This window comes from Hemitrygon akajei, chromosome 13 (assembly GCF_048418815.1).
Source record: "Hemitrygon akajei chromosome 13, sHemAka1.3, whole genome shotgun sequence".
Lineage (NCBI taxonomy): Eukaryota > Metazoa > Chordata > Chondrichthyes > Myliobatiformes > Dasyatidae > Hemitrygon > Hemitrygon akajei.
In genome coordinates this window covers 71,677,426-71,689,895 of record NC_133136.1, presented here as the reverse complement: position 1 = coordinate 71,689,895, position 12,470 = coordinate 71,677,426, and the positions used below count along the sequence as shown (strand labels likewise).

Below are 12,470 nucleotides of genomic sequence, written 5' to 3'. Positions count from 1 at the left end.
TTTCTTTTTGGAGCATAGAAGAATGAGAGGGGACTTGATAGAGGTCTACAAGATTATGAGAGGCATAGATAGGGTGGATAGTCAGTACCTGTTTCCCAGGGCACCAATACCAAAACCAGAGGGCATATGTACAAAATTAAGGGAGGGAAGTTTGGGGGGGACATCAGGGGTAAGTTTTTTACACAGAGGGTTATGTGCCTGGAATGACTTGCCAGGGATGGTGGTGAAGGCTAAAACATTAGGGGTATTTAAGAGCCTCTTGGACAGGCACATGGATGAAAGAAAAATGGAGGGTTATGGGGTAGTGTGGGTTTAGTACTTTTTTTTTAGGATTATATGGGTCAGCACAACATGGAGGGTTGAAGGGCCTGTACTGTGCTGTAGTCTTCTATGGTTCTTAAAAGTAATGCTGAAGCTTGAAGGAATAAGGCTCAGTATTTATTGAATTCTCACCGCCGGAGTGGCAGATTAGGAGCAATTAACATTTACCATGATAGAAACATAGAAAGTGTGATGGAGAAGGCTAATATTTCTACAATGTTTAGGTCCTTTCAACTGCTCAAACACAGTGATTGGAACTTTCACACATACCACAAAATAGTTTGAGTGTTTCCATTTCTGAAACCCCGCATGTCTGTGAATCTGTACCTCAAATTAATTTACAATTCTGTTTACATACAATTACTGATAAATTAGTTATTAGCCTCACTGAAACTGTAACAGTAAAAGAACCAGCTGTAGATTCAGAATGTATTTGCCTTAGTTGCACTGTCAGTGTTATGCTTGTGGTACTGGGAATCCGGTGGCCATGAGTAACCTACAGGAGAGACGGAGAGATGAGGAATAAGTATGAAGCCATTTATTTTGCTTATAAGTCATCTACACAGAATACCGATTCACATTGTGTTCAATACGTAACACACAAGGAAAATGGAGAGCAACCTGTAAGGGTCAAAATGCACATGAATATATTACATATCCCTTTCCCCCCCTTATATTAAATGCTTCCCCCCCCTTCCCAAATACACAGACAAACTATTGCTCTATTAACTACTGGTCTAATGGAGTAATTAACAAATTTCGCCAACCAACAAAAACTATTGTTTTGAACTAAGGTGTTACGTACCCCATAACTGGGTGTCAGACCAGCAAAGACAGAAGTATCCGTTGGAGTCTGTTGGTACCAAAACTAAAGGTGTTTATTAGTAAACTACACAATACAGTATCAAAAATGCAAATTACCATATAACACAAGTTAGGAGTAATAAACCTAAAAGTGTAGGAAAAATTATAAGCAATAGTAAACAAGCTCTATCGATGTCTAGGGGTAAATGAATTGTCATAGAAAAGTATAAAGTTCAGTTCAGTTCATACATGCGTGCTGAGGTGGTTATGGTTGTTGTGTTGTAATTGTTGGAGAGAGAGTGAGTGAGATGTAACAGCTGCAGCAGGCAAACATTCTATTGCTTTCTTATTCCGTCGCATCATTGCGGTCACTCTGCACCCCATTGTCCATCAGGTCTGTTCATCACTCATAACACCCCCATCCTTCTGGGAATTTTCACCAGGGTGAAAATTAACTAATAAAGCATATTACTGAAGTACAGTGTTTACAGAGTTTAACAAAATACAGAAGTGGACTTAACTACAAAAAATATAATACAGATACACTTTCAAATTAACATCTGGATAACCAATCAGCCATTACATTATCACTCCCCTTTACATGGTGTATTTTAATATCGAGTTCTTGTAGCAACAGACTCCAACTTAATAACCTCCTATTTTTATTTTTCATGTTAGCCAAGAACACCAAGGGGTTGTATTCTTAGCTTAGGTGCATATTACAAAGTGTGAACCAATACATGTGTGATTATACTGTGGTAAATTACAGAAGTTTGTGCAAATACTAATCTCTATTTTACTTTTAAACTTAACATTCAATATTTCATGATGTTGTCTTTATTATTCACATGCTTTGTTCAAAAAAAATCAAATTCCCGCAAAACCAGATCCTGTTATTCAAAGTGGCATTTGGTCAACCCTTGCCTCTTTTCCACTTAACTCTCACGTGGTTAGCGTGCTCATCAGCATGGAATAGGCCTTCACAGATCCTTTCACAGGAGCTAGCTTATCACCAGTGTTTTCCAAACTAAGCCCATTTGCTGAATTTTCAAACCACTCATTAATTTTAAGCAGGTCATTAATTTTATCTTCAGGATCTTTAATTCTATTAGTTTCTCGTTTAACATCTGCAGGTGATCCCTCTTGATCAAAACAACACTTCAAGTTCTGGCTCTCCAAATCACATACTTGAACAACATCAAGTTGTTTATCCTTAAATTCCAAAACAAACTGTAATTGACTCACAGGCACCTTGTTAACAAACCACTGTCCCTTCAACATGATTACTACTTCTAAAACCAATCCAGACTTTAATTTTTTTTATTCAAAAGTTTAGGAACAATACTTCTCCCTTTTCCTTCAATAATATTCACATCACCAGCTTTCATCTCTTCACTAACTTTTAACACAAGTGACTGAGAATTCTCACTTTCTCCCGGTGCCAAGATTAACCCTTTCATCACTGAACCAAGTCCATCTGACCCAAAAAGACTGCATTCCTTTTTAACTAAATCAGATACCTCAGACTTTTTCTGAGCTTCAACACTATGTCCAGTACCCTGTGACTCCACATCCTTCACACAAGCAAATGGGACATCTGTCTTTCCTAGGCTTTCAATACCAGTCCCCTTTTCAAATTCTAAGTTCCCCTGATCCTCCCAGTTACTCTCTGGGCAACTCCCCTTTGGAGTAAACTCAACCGTGCGGGTTAAAACAACCTCGTCTGCTAACCCAGCAGACTCCCTCAAGGTAGCAGCATCCTTTTCATCTAGGACTGCTCTTACATCATCGGGAACACACTTAACTTCTTCAACTGAAAACAGCTCTGTCAAGCCAGACAGATCATCTGTGTCCACCCCTGGACCTTCTAACTGCCCCATCTGTTTCTCATCTTTACTCTGTACCTCCATAACCTCCTTCCTCACTCCCAAGTGTCCACCTAGGGATATCTTATGAACCAGGTTCAAAATTTCATCCCGATAAACCTTCAGAACCACCACCTGGTGTACCACCACCTAGTCCTCATTGACTGGCACTGTGGTCGGCCTCCACTTCCTCATTAACACTCCCTCCTCCAGATAGTATCTCCCTGGTTCCTTATCAATCTCTACTTCAGAAAGAGCTGATTCTTTCAATGCCACAAGCTCCTCATCACGACTCAGTTCCTTTATAAAGTCTGGAACTGGGGTTTCTCCTTCCTTAACAGACACCGTCCCTTCCGAGATAAACTTCTTATGCCCCTCTTGGGCTCTATTTAACTTTGTCTTCCTCATTGATCTGTTGACCGACTCAGTACAACCAGTCAGGATTGCTATTTCCCCTTTTCCTGTCTCTTTCTTCGGAGCAAAGCACTTAGATGCTACATGACCAGCTTTCTCACAATTATAACACGTAAAGCTAGGAACCTTCCTGCCAGCCCTTTTTTCCTCCTCATTACCTTTTCCACTAGCTCCCAGCTTATTCTGTACCTTAGCCAGTGGGCTTTCTCTGCTGTCCCTACTGCCTCTCTGGTAGCTCTTATTTGAGGAAAACTTTGTCTTGTGGGTTAAGGCATACTCATCTGCTAACTTGGCAGTCACAGACAGAGTCTCTGTCTCCTTCTCGTCCAAGTAAGTCTTCATACTCTCAGGGACACAACTTTTAAATTGCTCCATGAGCATCATCTGTTGCAGCTTATCAAAATTTCCATTGACCCCTTTTGAGGCACACCACTGATCCCAATAGATTTGCATCTCACGGGCAAACTCTAAATACGTGTGGTTCCATGGCTTTCTCAAGTTCCGGAACTTCTGCCGGTATGCCTCTGGCTCCAACTCATAACTCCTCAATACAGCCCTTTTTACTTCATCATAATTCTTAGACTCATCCATAGACAATGCCGAATACGCTTGCTGAGCCTTCCCCCTAAGTACGCTCTGTAACAGAACAGCCCATTTCCCCTTAGGGCAGTTCTGGTTCACAGCCACTTTCTCAAAAAGGAGGAAGTACTTATCGACATCCATCTCCTCAAATGGAGGTACCAACTAGATCTCCTGACCAATCTTGAACCCCTTATTTGGGTCCGCTGCCTGGTCTCTTCCCTGTGATGCCTTTAACTTCTCCATTTCCAGCTCATGCTGCCTCTCTTTCTCTCTTTCCTCCCTCTGCCTATCAGCTTCTTTTCTCTACCTTGCAGCTTCTTCTCTCTGCTTTGCAGCTACTATCTCCTTTATCTGGAGCTAATGCTCCCTTTTCTCCTTCTCCGCAGCCAACCTTAATCTTTCTATCTGTAACTGAACCTCACCCTCAGCTGGTTTCCTCTGAGGGAACAGGTCCAATGCATCCGACGTGAACACACCCTCGATACATAATGCACAGCTATTGCCCTCTGTATATCCAACTTTCTCATTGATGATTTCACCGCCGAGAGATTTAATCATTTTGCAACGCTTACCAATTCCACCTTCCTGGCATCCTGTAATGCCCCCAAAGTCGGGTCTTTTAAAAATGTGTCAATTTCTATCTCTGCTGGTTTCCTGTCTGGTTATCTGTGCAACCATTTCAGATAAGGGACTTCTATCCCGATTCACTGGCCCCACAATTTGGTAATCAAATCCCAGATGAGCCCCCAATTTGTTACATACCCCATAACTGGGTGTCAGACCAGCAAAGACAGAAGTATCCGTTGGAGTCTGGTGGTACCAAAACTAGAGGTGTTTATATGTAAACTACACCATACAGTAACAAAAATGCAAATTACCATATAACACAAGTTAGCAGTAATAAACCTAAAAGTGTAGGAAAAATAATAAGCAATAGCAAACAAGCTCTATCGATGTCTAGGGGTAAATGAATTGTCATAGAAAAGTATAAAGTTCAGTTCAGTTCAGTTCATACATGCATGCTGAGGTAGTTATGGTTGTTGTGTTGTAATCTTTGGGGAGACTCATAACAAAGGAAAGAGTGTAGACTGCCTCTATTTCCAGATTTTTCTGCCCCATCTGCTGAGGGTTTGTAACTTTACTAGAGATTCTATCTGGAGGCAGCCTGTTCCTGTGACGGTACCAATGACCTGGAGATGATGCCAAAATCACATTATCTCTTGGTGTTTTATGTATACATAGATCTTAGCTTGGGAACTGCATTGTCAGTATGGGACACCTCAGAAAGCACAGGTAATGGGGGAGCATTGGCTGTGTAATTTGATCTTAGAGGAGATTCTGTGGTCATCACAGAAACCCGTACCATTTCTGTAAATGGATCTGGAGTGCTCAGTGTGTGTTGGTTTTCAGTAGCCTCAGAAGTGAGCAACTGCTGATCAACATTCCTTCTCCAGATGTTGTGGTTGCTAGTTTTCACTGTGTATGACACAGGACCAGTTTGTGTAATCATTATTAATTTTGTTCCAGAGATGTAGTTCTGGGCAAGTAATTTCTCTCCTGCTTTGAAACTTCTGTACTGCACTTTGGCCTTCTCTTCAATGGTTACATCCATTCCTGGCTACCAGATGTAGCTGTGTGTGACTTCTTTCATGCATACTACGCTGCAGTGTCCTGCATGTAGCTTGTCAAGCATTTACTTTCTTAATAGTGGAGGAAGGACAACATAGTAGCCACATAGTGAACATCTTGCTTGGACTGTGAGCTTCTTCTATTATATGGTTGGCTCTTTTTTTCATTTGTGAGTTACCATGTTCACCACTTTAGGTAGTGTGATCTGCACACATTGTTATTGGAGGTGTAGGCACTTTCTTGAAGTAAAAGATATCACTTGGGGATTGCTCTGGTGCTCTAACAGCTAAGGGAAATCTGGGCAGCACGGACATTGTGCTTGGACCTCCTGTACTGATACTTATATGCAGATAGTAACAGAGCCCAACACTGCATTCGTCTAGCAGCCAGGGAAAGAATGCCTGCATGTGGACTAAAAATTGATAACAAGGGGTGGTGATCTGTCAGTAGTGTAAATTGTCGACCAAACATTGGAAAAAAAAGTTCAAAAGTAAATTTATTATCAAAGTACATATATGTCACCATATACAATCCTGAGATTCATTTTCTTGTGGGCATACTCAATAAATTCAATAAAATGAATAGACCAAAGAGGAATTGAGGGAATTCTCAAAGACAATTGAGAGTGTTTCCAGCTCAATTTAGATCATGACAACACCATTTTGCCCCTTTAAAAAGCCTCTTCACAGTGATCTGTCCTCTGCCTGTGTTCTGATTTATTTAAAAACTCATAAAGTGGTTTCAGCATGCTAGCCCAGTTTGCATTATATGTTAGTAGTCCTAAGAAAGATCTTAATAGACTAACATTCTGTGGTGATAGAGTCTCCACTGTTGCCTTCACCTTCGATGGTGCCTTGTGAAGCCCTGAGTCATTGGACATATAGTCCGAATATTCAATCAGAGACTGAAAGAGCTCACAGTTGTTCTTCCGGACCCTTAGGCCATTTTATTTGAGTCTTTGTAGTGTAGCACCCAAGTTTTATAGGTGTTCACACTCATTTCTCCCAGTAACGAGCAAATCATCCAGATAGCATTGCTCCCCGTCAACACATTCAGGCTCTCGTCCATTACGGACTGAAACAACGCAGGAACCAAGTTGATGCCAGTGTTCCCACCAATCAAGTACACTCTACGTCAGTTGAGTTTGAGCTGCTCCAATCACGAGCAGAACAGAAGCAGTGTTCAAAGTTTAATTTATCGTCAGAATATATACATGTCACCACATACAACCCTGAGATTCTTCATCTGCGGGCATACTTAATAAATCTATAGAAAAATAGCTTTAAACATCAGGAACTGTTAACTGTAAACAAACTGTGCAAATGCAAATATAATTAAATAGCAATGATTACCTTTAACAATGTCCAGTGGAAGTTTCTTTATCTGTTTGTTAATCTCCACAGTAACAGGTACTATTCCCCCATTGATACAAACTCACCAGTGTAAGTCTTTGATATCAACCTTGCCCATTCTAAGGTGCGATATTGCATTTACTCCTTGTAAACTATCTCTGACACCAGTGATAATGCAGCTGCCGCAGCCTCACTATGACCCTATCAAACCAAAGGGTCATCCAATAGCTATCTTTGTATCTTGTAACAGAGAAAACATGTAAAGCTTCTTCAATCACAGAGTGAGTGTCACTCAGTTCATCCCCAGTGTGCTCCATCTTGTTCACGTGTTTCTTTTTGTTTTTCCAAAAGTCATTTTTTTTCCTTGTTGCAGTGTTTTTGGTTGACAGCGTATTTTTCCTTTTACAGATTCATTAAAGATATCCCTTTTTGCCAGAGCCTTTGGTAATACAAATCCTTATACCAGCATTCTTTTGCTGAATGCCCAGGTTTGTCTCAATGGTAACATTGATTGTCAGTAGTTGTCTTATTCTTAAAGTCAGTGAAAACTTTATGAACATGGGAAGATGGACTTAATAGCTACGCTATTTTAATTGCCATCTCCATAAATTTACAAAATTCAATTGCCTTCTGTAATGTTAGTTTTTGTTCTGTAAGTAGACATTTCTGAATTGCCTTTCTACACAAAGCAGATACAAGTCTATCACGTAGTGTGTCATTCAATGACTTCCCAAAATCAATGTTCAGAACCAATTGCTTCTGCGCCGCACAAACTGTGAAATAGATTTGCTTCCCTCTGGAATCCGTTTATGAAATCTAAACTTCTCAACAATAATCAAAGATAGTGGTCCTTTAAGACTTTAGGTACGTCCTTAAGGCTTATTGCCAGGCTTAGCAGATGGCAATAGACTGCGTAATATATTAAACATTGAATACACAGAAAAGTTGGAATATTAATATCATCTGAAATTTCACTTGTCAGTGCAACGTATTATAATTTTTCAGTATATGAACTCCATTGCTCTGTCATTTTGTTATACTGCCGCCATGCTTCCAAATATTGTCGCCATTTTCAAATACAATCACATTCCAGAACAGTTAAATACACTTGTCCATCTCTCTCTCCCACTCTTATTTGATTTATTTATCTGTCCTATTCTCATTCTCTCCCCTCAGATTCTTCACTCACCACACTTCCTATGGCTGTTTTTATTTTCCTCACCCACATTACGCAGCCAGCATCACACACAGACTTTTCTTGCCAAAGAGAACAAAACAATAAATATCCCATGAAGACTTGTCAGCTCATCATCACTTGTTATGCTTGTGATACTGGGAAGCCGGGTGGCTACGAATAACACACACAAGAGATGGAGAGGCGAGGAACAAACGTGTAGTCATTTATTTTGTTTATAAGTCAGCTACCAGATTGTCCTTTCTCATTTCACGTGCTATCAAAAAGGCAAATGGAATGTTGGCCTTCTTTGTTAGGGGTATTGAATTTAAGACCAAGGAGCTTATGCTGCAACTGTACAGGGCACTTGTGAGAACACACCTGGAGTACTGTATGCAGTTCTGGTCTCCTTACTTGAGGAAGGATATACTGGCTTTGGAGGCGGTGCAGAGGAGGTTTACCAGGTTGATTTCAGATATGAGAGAGTTAGACTATGAGGAGAGATTGAGCCGCCTGAGACTGTACTCGCTGGAATTCAGAAGAATGAGAGATCGTATAGAAACATAAAAAGACAAAAAGGGTAGACAGGATAGAGACAGGGAAGTTGTTTCCACTGGTAGGTGAGACTTGAACTAGCGTACATAGCCTCAAAATTCAGGGGAGTGGATTTAGGACGGAGATGAGGAGGAACTGCTCTTCCCAGAGAGTGGTAAATCTGTAATTCTCTGCCCAATTAAGCAGTGAAGGCTACCTCAGTAAATATATTTAAGACAAGGTTGGATTTTTTTGCATAGTAGGGGAATTAGAGGTTATGGGGAAAAGGCAGGTAGGTGGAGATGAGTCCATGGCCAGATCAGCTATGATCTTATTGAATGATGGAGCAGGCTTGATGGGCCAGATGGCCGACTCCTGCTCCTATTTCTTATGTTCTTATGTATTACGCTCAGTACATAACACACCGGAAGCTTGACAGCAACCCATAAGGATCAGAATATATGTGAAAACGTAACAGTCAGCAGTAATATTTTCCATGTGCAAGAAATACTACTGTATGTCTTCAGAGTTGTTCAGAAATGCCCATATGGCTTAGGGGTAATAGTACCTTTTTCCATTTGACCGGAAAGTGACAGTATCAGGTGCTTTTACACTGCTTTTACCAATTTTGCTTTCCACAATGATGCATAATAAAGAATTTGATGCTGCAGGTTTCCTGCCTCTCGCATTAGGTTAAAATGTCCATTACAAATCTATCCGCAGTGAACTGAAAAGGCACTTCAATCTATTTTCATCATTTTAGTGCTCCAAGCACTGCATCAAGGCTAAAAATACTTACCCTTACTGACATTACAGGACAACACTTCCAAAATAAATCATTGCCTATGAAGCCTTAGGACATCCAGAGGATTTGTAAAGATCTATATATGAAACTTCTTCCTTTTTAATATAACATTTGGTCATGAAATGTACGGCAGTTTCTATTTTGTTCAATATAAGAAGTCTCTGTCTGTTGATCCGAGAAGAATGTTCAGTACCTACTAGGCTAATGGCAAGTGGAAAGAAAGATTTAAACAAAAAAATGGGAACAGATGAATGAAGTAAATATCAAAATTGAATTCTTCCAATACAAATTTCTCTCAGGGGCTCTTAGAGAGACAGCATCCAGGATGCATTCGATGTTGAATTGAATGCCTGCTTACCATTAAATACAGCTGCTGGTGTTCCTTCTTTGTAATTACATCAATATGTTGGGCCCAGGATAGATCTTCAGAGATGTTGACACTGAGGAACTTAAAACTTCTCACCCTTTCCACTGCTTATCCTTCAATGAGGACTGAGGTGTTTTCCCTCACCTTCTCTTTCCTGAAGTCCACAATAATTTCCTTGGTCTTACTGACATTGAGTGCAAGATTGTTTTTGCTACACCACTCAACCAACTGAACTATATCACTCCTGCTGCCATCTCATTGGCCTCTGAGATTCTCCCAATAATAGCCGTGTCATCAGTTAATTTATAGATGGATTTAGAGCTCTGCCTAGCCACACTGTCGTGAGTGCAGCACGCATCCTTGAGATGTGTGCACCTGTGTTGATTGTCACTGAGGAGGAAATGTTATTTCTGATCTACACAGACTTGAGGAAGTCAACAAACCAATCTCAGAGGGAAGTACAGAGGCCCAGAATGTGATTCTTGTTGATTAGTACTGAGAGGATGATGGTGTTGAATGCTGAGTTTTAATCTATAAACTGCAGTAGGTATTGCTGATGTCCAGGGGGTCTATGGACCAGTGGAGAGCCTGTGAGATTACATCCCCTATTGACCTATTGTGGTGATAGGTAAATTGCAGCTGGTCCAGGTCCTTGCTTAGGTACGTGTTAATTCTAGCCATGACCAACCTCTCAATGCACTTCATCACAGGAGCAGCTTGGAATATCTGACTGCAACCTCTTGAAAAGATGTTCTCATGTCGGCCTCTGTGACAGATATCACAGGGGTGTCAGATGCTGCAAGTGAAGTTTGAAGAGAGCAAGATGCTCATCACATTGTAATGTGACCTAAGGCAGGATCTGGGTGGACAAAAGGGCAAGATTTCATTTGGCTACAAATATGGACATGGAAGGTAAGGCCTCATAATCCTACTGACCTTTAGGATTTTAAGAAGGAGGTGTCAGAGAAGTTAATACAGTGATAACATGGCAGTGATATTTTATCAAAGGCAGAAATCTTATATGACATTTATCTCTGATCTCTTGATGTTGGTTCTTCCTATTATAGTGAAGCCAGATTCACTAAGCATTGGATTGTTCACTCGGTAATAAGGAATGTGAGCTAAATTCATGCTGTCAGAAGATAGGATAGTTCTACAGGAATGCTGATGTATTGTTGCAAAAGGAATCCTGCTCAGTAAGAGAGGAACCACAAGTTTGGATGTTTTGGCATATGTGTTTATTAGAGGAGCCAATGGTATGAAGGTGAAGGAATTATGAGTGACTGCCTTTCTCAATATAATGATGCTCTAATGCTACAGGTCACTGGATGTCCTAGGATAACTAACCCTAGTCCATATGCAGAGCTGTTCACTACTAGCCTGGTGTGCAGATGGATAGGTACTGATACTGACCTGTTTACCGTATGATCCTTATGTTCATATGGTACTTGGTGCTATCACATATAAAAAGGTGGGATTTTTGCTTCGAGTTTCATAAGTGGCTATTTTATTGCAAATACTTGAAATACATGCCTGAAGCTAAACTTCTAAGCATTGGTAGTTTACATTTCAAGTTCTCATCAGCTTACCATACAGAGTACAACTGCAGGCTTGGGGTCAGCAGAAAACCACAAAGCTTTACCTGTAAGACATGACTTGGCAGCATTCTTCATATCACAGCAGGCTGTGGATTCAAGGTGTAATCAATGCATTGCTAATCAATATTAATCAATCAGGAACAGGAGAGTGATAAACAAGGAGACATAATTACAAAGTAAGGGTTTCATAAGGGTCACTGCCCTATGAGAAAATTCCTTCTCTCCTAGGGTGGTGAGCCTCTGGAATTCTTTGTTCCCAATGGTGTTGGAGGCTAGATCATTAGATATATTTAAGTTAGAGACAGGCAAATATATGAACAATTGAGGATTATGTGAAACTGGAGCTGAGGCCAGTATAGATCATCCACGATAATATTGAATGGCTTGAGGAGTCTAGTGGTCGACTGCTGCTCCTAATTTATTGTGTTCTTGTACTCTTGAAGATATCTCATTTTCAATGATATGTAGAGTTAAGTCCCCTTTTAAAGATATATTCTGAAGAAGATTACAGATTACTAATGTAGTCCTCAGTTGGCATCACTAAATCAGACTACCTACCTATTATAATATTACTTAATCTTCCTCAAAGTCACGGAGTCATTGAATATCCCAGAACAGAAAGAGGCTCCTTTGTCCAACTTGTCCATGCTGACAAAGGTGCCCATCTAAGCTAGTCCCATTGGTCCACATTTGACCCATGTGCCCCTGAACATTTCTTTATGAAACTGTCCATATGTCTTAAAATACGGTTATTGAACCTGCCTCAATCACTCTCTTTGGCAGCTTGTTCCATATACACACCATCCTCTGTGTGAAGACATTTCTCCTCCCTTTCCCTTTTCACTTTAAACCTTTGTCTTCAGTTTTGTTAATTCCATTTTCCTGGAGAAAATACTGAGTGCATTTACCCTATCTTTGCCCCTTTTGAGGTTATACACCTCTTTTGAGGACATTACTTAGTCTCCCACTCTCCAATAACAAAAATCCTAATCTGTCAAACTTCGCCCTAAAACTTGGGCCCTTGA

At 40.4% G+C, this 12,470-nt stretch overlaps 1 long non-coding RNA gene across 1 annotated transcript in view; it reads right to left on the bottom strand.

Moving 5' to 3' along the window:
- Nucleotides 1-492: 492 nt before the first annotated feature.
- Nucleotides 493-12,470, bottom strand: part of LOC140737513 (uncharacterized) — a 49,485-nt gene continuing 37,507 nt past the window's right edge. The window contains exon 3 of the long non-coding RNA XR_012101180.1: nucleotides 493-817. This is a non-coding gene — a long non-coding RNA (uncharacterized lncRNA). The remainder of the gene's footprint in view (nucleotides 818-12,470) is intronic.